This window comes from Bombus huntii, chromosome 13, assembly GCF_024542735.1.
Source record: "Bombus huntii isolate Logan2020A chromosome 13, iyBomHunt1.1, whole genome shotgun sequence".
Taxonomy (NCBI): domain Eukaryota; kingdom Metazoa; phylum Arthropoda; class Insecta; order Hymenoptera; family Apidae; genus Bombus; species Bombus huntii.
In genome coordinates, this window is record NC_066250.1 from 384,237 (window position 1) to 390,967 (window position 6,731).

Consider the following 6,731-nt stretch of genomic DNA (forward strand, 5'->3'; position numbering starts at 1 on the left):
CAGTCTATTGCTTCGACGATCGTCGTTCAAAGCACCAACTAAGGTCAATTAATATCTTGTCTCATCCAAAATATATATATATATATATATTATATATATATATATATATATATCGCAGTAACTTTTGCGGCTCTGTATCCGTTATATTATGGTATTATTCTTATTCTTCTTTTTATTATTATTATTATTATTGCTATTATTATTATTATTATTATTATTATCATCATTATCATTATTATTATTATTGCTATTATTATTGCTATTATTATCATTATTATTATTATTATTATCATCGTCATTATCATCGTCACCATCGATACTCGTATCGCTATTACTTCTATTATTAATACTGCTACTGCTACTACTACTACTGCTGCTGTCGCTATTACTTGTTACGTTACTATCACTTTACTACCATCATCACTGCTGCCAGCACTGTCTTCTGACGTACTAGTGATATCCTAGGATTTTCACAGATCGTCGCATCTCACCAACGTTATCGATCATAACTTCGTTATTGCCGTTATTTCGCGTTCAAAAACGCGAAGCCCTCCCTTAACCCATTTGTGCTTGGTCCATCTTTTGTACATTTATTATTTAACGAATATTATTTAATTCCTTGCCATAACATACATACTCGTCCCTTTCTCTCGTGCCCGAACGCAACGATACGCTCGATTTACGCGACTCTCCTTCCACGAGCCCAGAAAACAGAAAGCCTAGAGATTCCGAAATCTAGAATGGCGAACGAAAATCCACGTGTTTCTAATTCGCCGATTCGAGGTTTACCCGGCTTTCGACGTTGCTCGCGCTATAGGCTGATGCGTATCACGTATTTGCTTTTGCGCGCGGAAAGACAACCTTTCTGTTCGCGCGCGCTCACCATCGACGGCGCGCGATAAAGTGGATTAGCGAAGGCGGTGATTAAAAAATCTGCTGGCACGGCGGTGTCGCACGTCGCGGCGCGCCGCTCCGGTTCGCGCCGAGAAAGGAATAAAATCGCGGAGGAGAAGTACGTGAACGAAGAGGGAAGGAGAAACGGTGGAAAGAGCGCGTTTACCGGGCACGGAGAGTGAAAGTCCCAGAGAGTTTGTTCGTCGGTCGATCGAGACAGGAAAATAAAAAGATGCGTAGGCACATACGGGGAGGGGGGGGGGGGCGGGCTGCGGCGGGTTCGGTTCCGCGCGCGTTCTCCAAAACGAAGCTACGGTGTATACCGTGAAACGTTTAATACGAATACGTATACGCGTATACGTATACACTGTCACGGCCCTGGCGAAACGGGAGGAGGCACGCCGGACTCTCTCGACGAGTTCTCGAGAGCTCGCGGCAGCCCGCGCGATTTCACGCACCACGATGAGACAAGTAACGACTAGCAACGACGGCGTACGCCTTTTGAGAAAAAGCGTCTCGCGATGCTGCGACGGCATCTCCTTCGTTGCGTTTCGTCGCTCTCGCTATCTACCAACGTATCGTGTTATGTCATCCATCTATATATGTATGTATCAATGTACAATGTACAGGGTATTTTCAAATTGTGTCACTGTTTACCATGTAGGCAACGATGTCCATGTGGAGCCGCAACTCGTTCGTTTTATCGATGTGCGGTGCACACGTGATGCGAGAAGATTCGAGATCGTCGTTCAAGCTTTGATATAATTTTAAGAAACCCTGGATATAATATATATATATGGATATGTCTGTATCCGATTGGTACATTTACATCGTTTCGCTTGTCCAAGTTGATCGATGTTTCCGCTCTTCCTTCGTAGATCGGAAAACGCGATTGCTCGGATCTTTATACTTCGAAACAGAAACTACTTGCGTATCGCCGATACAAGGACAAATTTTCTTCTTCTTCTTTTCCCTCTCGTTCTTGTTTCCTCATTTTTAATGTCGCTATCGTTAGGTGATTACTTCGTGCGTGGCAATTTCGCGAAACAATCTCATACACTTGCAACTTTCTGTATAACCACGTTTATTTCGCATAACTTTGAACCTCCGCGCTCTTTGAAATCGTGGCAGAATGGAAGGCAAACTAAATACGGTAGTATCGGATATCTCTGAAGAGATCGAAAGCAATCGGTACTCGATCTGCGACGAGAGAGAATCCTACTAGGGTGTATTTAATTTATTTGCGAATGAAAAAATAGTTTACCGTAGCGGCATAGATGCAAAGTGGATGTACTGTGGTGGGTTTTTTTTTTCTCTGTTTCTTCTCCCCTTTTCTTTCGTTTCTCGATCCATAGTTCGTGGAACGAAGCGAGTTTTCTGTTAATTCACAAGAGAACAATATGCGTCAATTTCGAATATACAGTGTCGTTTATGTTTCTTGCATCTTTATTCGAGCACGGTGCATGCTTCTTCGATTTCTTTCTAGTTTTCACACGTTTCCCTTTTTTATTTATACTTGCGAGAACGAGAGAGCAGTTGGCAAGGGGAAAGGAGAACGTAAATTTCAGTTGACTAGTGCAATTAATATAATTATATGTATTTATTCGAACTGTTTTACATGGATAGTTTATTTTATAACACACACGAAGGAACGTGTACGTCTCTTAGTTTTCCTGTTGCACAAAATGGCGTGCATAGGCTTCTTGAACTTTAAACGCACGAAGGCACGTGTACGTCTCTTAGTTTTCCTGTTCCTGAAAATGCCGTGCACAAGCTTCTCGAACTTTAAACTATTCCTGGCAAATGTATCTTCGTCTTTCTCGGTTCCTCGAATCCTATTGGCGAGCAAACGCTATGTGCCGAATTGTACAAATAATACCTTTGTCGATCGAAACACACGTACATACATCATATATGCATACATATATAGCATAAGCGACTGGATGAGACTCGGTCGCAGCAGCGAACGACGCTAATTTCGTACCCTCCTGTTATAGACTTGACAACTTATACATATTAAATATAATATTAATAATAAAATATATACTTTACGTTATGTCTCTTTTTTAATTTAATATATTTATTTTTTCAATCAAGTATTTATATATTTATACAATATTTTATACAACGTTCTTCACAAAATACACTATATATATACACACATATATATATATATAAATAAATAAATAAATAAATAAGTCAATAAGTGAATGCGTAGTACATGCGTTACAACGATGTAATGTGACAGGTCGATCTCTTGGCTCTCAGAGGAAACCGATGATCACTAACAAACCATCAAGATTCTTTAACTTTTATAATTATTATTATTATTATTATTATTATTATTATTATTATTATTATTATATTATAATATTATTCTTATTATTTCTTTTTTTTTTTTATTATGTATTTTCTTCCGTTTCTTCGAGACCAATCTACCGGAATGTATTTCTCTCCCCCCTTCTTTTCTTGCCCCGTGGAGAACCGGTTCCTGTCAGGGCCGACTAACCACGGTGTGTTCCCATCAAATGAAAAAAAAAGAATAAAAAACGACGAAAGTATGTATACTTAATTTCTCCTTGTGATACGCGACCGCCGTGCGATGTCGACCGGCAGCCGTTCGAGAAAACGATTTGCGCCACAGATATATATCATGTTCGACGAAAGCGAGCGAGCGAGCGAGCGAGCGAGCGAGAGAATGCGTGTGAGAGAGACATTTAGCGATATGTACTAAGAGAGATCAAAATGCGATTTTGGGAGCCAATTGATAGGCTGGCGGAAGTCGTTCGAACTGGACATGTCCAACTGTCGAAGAGCTCGCGCGTAAGGTCATCGCGAAATCTCGGTCTGTTCGTGCTGATTTTCTTCTTTTCTTCCGATCATCTTCGAAGATCCATCTTCCAGCTAACGATTAGCGGTTCAACGGTGGATTGAGATTTTTCACCAGTCTCCCGTTGGGTCGTTCGCCGGAAGGTTTATCGTCGTTCAACGAGATTTCGCAGGAACGATCCAAGGTTCATTTCTGTTTCTGTATCTTTTTTTTTCTTTTTATTTTGGGACGATGTAGGTTACGATAGTGCGTGTGGTACAGTCTCGAACGACTTCAGTCTAATCCACAATGGGACCACAAAGGTGATAAATGCGTATAGAGTTTCATTAATTAGAGGATTGGCGAGAAAGATAGAGAGAGAGAGAGAGAGAGAGAGAGAGAGAGAAAGAGAGAGAGAGAGAGAGTGCCTTAAAAAATAAAAGAAAAATACTAACGCCGTTTGCGAGAGGCGACGTTCGTTCGATCAACGGTGAACGCAAAATTTTCTACCGGAATATTTCTGTTAGCGACGTAGTACGTAAAGACTGTGCGTCGTTTGGCGAATGCACGAGTGATTTTTGTTTGTGTCTTTGACATTTTTTTTTTTACCGCTTTCACCCGACGTCGAACGAATCTCGCCCCGCGCATCGACGATCCTCCTTCGTTTCATGTACCGAGAGAACACACATATACGCGAGTCTCATGTACCACGATTGAAGAAAATTGTAGTTTGATAAGTATTGCCAACAATACACTATCTATTTAATACATTTTATTATTACAAAATAATGAAGTTTGTACGATTGATTTTTTCGCCACCGTGATTCTCCATCTTGTCCTTCCCCTCGTTTTCATCCCCTAAATCTAGTTGCCAATAATCGCTGGCGGTAATATCCGTACGTAACTAGATTTTTATTCGTTCATCGATATACTATATGCACGTGTATAGTTATTCTTAACTTTACGTACAAATAATTTTTGTCCGCCAAGTGCGGTTTAATTTTCTACAAAATTAAACGCTTTATTACGATATCCAATAGAATTTCATGGGATTACGTGCAATCGCCATTTCTACCGAAGACCATTGTATTATCTCGGTCGATTTAAGAGACGTAGGAAATTTACGCTTCCTTCGTTTGGAAATTTTCCAGCGTAATGACATCCTGTCGTCCGTAGTTGAAAATTACGCATCCTGGTTTACGACACGATGTCAAACGTTCGTCACGATAGTTCATCGTCTTCTTATCGGACGCCTCGCCTCTGCGTAGTGCGATCGAACAGAGTATGTATTCGATTTGACCGGCGGTCGGTTTAACGACTGTTTCGGAACTCGGTAGAACAGACGTTTTCTATCAATCGAGAATCGTATACGATACAGGGTGATTGCGAGAAAATCGGCTTTGAAACATTTTTGTTCCGTGCTTTCCACTTGTCCTTTTCACATGGGCCGAAAGTTATGGTCGTGTATCGACGTCGCAAAAAACGCGGTTAATCGGTCTAAAGGGCCGTTTCGGAGAAATAAGAAGAAACGGCTAGGGAGAAAAAACGCGAACGGCAATTAACGGTTAACGACGTGGCGAGTGTCGATCGAACGATCGGAACCAGCCTAGCGCGCGCGCCCGCCAGCCGATAACATTGCCAGCGAAACGGAACTCGAACGAGAGCAACGGCTTCGTTTCGCCGATATATCGTATACCTTTGTAATAAACTCTGTCGGGAACTGCATTCCTCCCGTCGTTCCTTCCCTTTCGTTTTCGTTCAGCGCGATGACGACGATGTCGTGGCAATTTTACCGTGACGGCAAGTTGCGAAACGCGATAAGCCTTCGGTAGACAGCGGGGGATTATTGAAGCGAGTCGTTGTTTCGCATAGGAGATATCTTAGCATGAATGAGATACGAGTACGAGCGGTGCAGGGGTGAAAAACTAGTAAAAGCTGGTGTAGAACGACCGATATCGCGTAGAATTTAATCGGATCGTTTCGAACTGTTCACGGCGAAATTTACGTTTCTTTCGGTGTTTTCATGTTTTGTTCGTCCATCGGGTTGAGTTTGACGAACTTCGTTTCCGAAAGCCTTCGGAAAGATCTTCGGCCAAAAGGGAAGCGGCAGTCGCGTGTCGAAGCGTCTGTGTATCGCTCGATGCACTTTCGCAAACAAGCACAAGTAGATTACGTTTCCTCGAATCAAGCAACGTTGACCGCGATAGAAATTACAAGCAACGCACGTACATCCAGTCGTTTCGGACGTTGCGCAATGAGATTTAGCCTTAAAAAGAGCATCCCTCGCGTTCGTACGATCCCCGATGACATTTTGGACAGACGTTAACGATACCATTAGTTTTACGATGTTACGAATAAATATTCTAACAATAATTATCGCCTAGCTGCACGTACTTTGATACATTCTTAACGAGTTATTACGTCAATGATTCGGAGCAGCAACGGGTTATCCTCGATCGTATCGAGTCCTTGTTCACCGTCCCTGACCGTTCCGGTCTCGTTGTTCCTCTTGGTGACGATTACGCAGGGAACGATCTAATTTGCGTTCTTATCGCGCGATCGTGTAGCTTTTTCTTCCACGCTGTCGATAATCCGTGCGTTATAAATAAGTATTCAGGATACACCGCGGATGATATCAAGGGGGAAAGAAGGAAAAAAAAACGAACGTATCTCTGTCATGTTTCGCTGCAATTAGAACCGCGAGATCCCGTATACGCAATGTCAAAAATTACATTTTCTTGTCAAAGTGTGTTTCGCGTTAGCGACGAAAACGCGATTCTTTTGCTCGGACGTACAGTTTGTAAAAGAGACACGGTTTGTTTACGGAGACGCGTCGAACGTAAGCACCGGTATGAAAGTAGAAAATAGACTGTGGCGTGAGACTCGAAGGGTCGAAGCACAAACGTTGATTGCATTTTCGAAGCGCGAAATTCGACGATAAAATATCGAAGCGCCGTGTCGTGGCGGTTACCTGACATTTCCATGCGCAAGTTGTAAAGCACGCATCGTTACATCGTCGACCGAGTAC